The sequence below is a fragment of the Manihot esculenta genome, unplaced genomic scaffold, assembly GCF_001659605.2.
Source record: "Manihot esculenta cultivar AM560-2 unplaced genomic scaffold, M.esculenta_v8 Scaffold64, whole genome shotgun sequence".
Lineage (NCBI taxonomy): Eukaryota > Viridiplantae > Streptophyta > Magnoliopsida > Malpighiales > Euphorbiaceae > Manihot > Manihot esculenta.
The window spans coordinates 126118-128617 of record NW_025215481.1 but is presented as its reverse complement, the minus strand read 5'-3'; positions in this window follow the sequence as shown (position 1 = coordinate 128617).

The following is a 2500-nucleotide window of genomic DNA, read 5'->3' as shown; positions in this document are numbered from 1 at the left end:
CGCACATAGGATTGAGCACGGCATTATATCACCACGCCCTCCCCCAAGCACTCGCAACGCCTTGACAAAAGCATTAGCACCAAGCTCATCCCCCCAGCCTAGGTATTGCAAAACCACAACAGCCCCGACGTCCATCCACGACCCCGAGGAACGTAACACCCCACCAAGCAGCAGGCCTACACCACCAAGGACACAAACTAAGACAGGTTGCATCGCACGTCCGCCTGTGTTCAGAGTGCGGCATCCACACCTTGAACCGGCTTCCATTTGACACCCCCCGGCAAAGCCTTCGACCCCAATAGCTTCAGCCCTGTCGCCAGACCCAAACGCCTCAAAAGTCTATGCCACCAGGAACTCACACCATGCCCATTGCATCGCATTTCCGCCAGCACGTTGACCCAAGCACGGCACTAGAATGCCACACCGAAGCCTTGCACAAGCATCCAATTGATACTCCAAGCATGGGGATCGGCCCCAATAGCACTGAGTTCGTCGTCGGAGTTGAGGTACTGACCGCCGAGTTGGATGGAAATATTAGCACAACAAAATCCCGAAGCCCAGTGCATCACCTGGAAACTCGCACATCGGCACGAGCACAACACACAAATGCCATGCCCACACCTTGCACCAGCGTCCATTTAACACGCCCAAGCATTGGGATAAACCACCGGATCATTTCCTTGAACTGTCACCAATGGCCCTGGAATGGGCCCCACCGGGCCCGGGATGGGCCCCACCGGGTCCACCACGCCCGAGAATTTTTTTCGATGTTGAATCGAGAGGTAGAGGTGGAGAGGGGGCTAACAAGCTTATTCGCATGCTATACCGATGCCCACATATGGCCTAGCGCATGCCCAGGCCCCGGCCTTGCTGGCCCCCCCAGGGGGGTGACTACCCACACCCCCCTAAAGAGCCTTAGGAACAAGTTGGGCTGTGGCAGGAGGAAACATCACAATGTCTGAGGTGACACACCCCCCCTAAAAAATTCAATTTTACGTATTTTGACCTGATTTTTTGCAGATACCTTTATAAAAATGTAATCTAATTTTACAAAAATTTTGAAAATTTTTTATCAAGTCTAGGTATTTTTTTTTATTTTTTAAGTGTTAAAAATTCAAAAAATCATAAAAAATAGAAAACCCGTCAGAAAATCACCAAATTTTTTGTGGAACCTTAGAAAAATATTATAAATTTATTTGAGTTGTTATTTGGTGATTTTCTTAAACTTTGCACGGAGACATGACAATGCATGGGGTGACATGACAATACATGAGGTGACATGACAATGTTTGAAGTGACACACCCCCTAAAAAATTCAATTTTAGGTATTTTGACCTGATATTTTGCAGATATATTTAGAAGAATATAATCTAATTTTACAAAAATTTTGAAATTTTTTTATCCAGTCTAGGTATTTTTTTTTATTTTTTAAGTGTTAAAAATTCAGAAAATCATAAAAAAAACATAACTCGTCAGAAAATCACCAAATTTTGTGTGGCACCTTAGAAAAATATAACAAAGTTAATTGAGTTGTCATTTGGTGATTTTTTAAAACTTTTCAAAGAGAATTGGCTTGTGTCACAATTCTTGCCAATTTTGGGCATGCATGGTGGCTATAGGAAAAGTAAATGGAGGAGATAGTGCTCTTGATCTCACAACATATTGTTTCGTGTTCTTTTTGCAATGTGAGATAAAATAGATAAAAACTCATAGAGGTTGCAATAATTGGTTCATAGTCTCAATGAGTAAGAGAGAATCACTCCATAGATTTTCATTGCCTATGCGATGATGGCAAGTGTGCGTCCAAGCATGTGAGCCAACCATTGCAAAATGTTGGTCAATATTTTTTCTCGTGTGTTGAAAGATATTGTCATTGTATAAGTATTCAAGCTTGAGCTTGTTCAGTACAGAAAACAATGGCACGCTTTGCTCGTTGAAGTGTACAATTAATTGACTGCGTGAACCTCTTTTGGGCTGGTGGTTGGCCAACGGGATATACTTGTTTACCAATGCTAACCTCATTTTGCAAAACATGTGCAAATAGCATCAACCCCAACGTTGCACCACGGGCTCATTGGGGAGCAATGGGCACAGCAGGAGGGAGCCACGGGCCAATTGGCTGCCACTGGGCGTGGGAGCAATTCGCTACGGGCCCGGTGGCGCCTTCCTGAGCACAGTTTCCCGTGCAGCAGCAAGGCGCCACGGGCCCGTAGGCGCCTTCCTGAGCACAGTTTCCCGTGCAGCAGCAAGGCGCCACGGGCCCGTAGGCGCCTTCCTGAGCACAGTTCCCCGTGCAGCAGCAATGCGCCACGGGCCCGTTGGCGAGGAGCAGCGCACTGGTATTTGGGATGTTACTTACTCTGGTTCGATTAGATAAAATTAAAAAAAAAAAATCGAATCAAACCAATTATTGATAATAGTATATTATTATTTTCAATAATACAGGGAGATTAAACCATAATCAAATTCAAAATATTTCAATTAAATTTTAGAATATTAG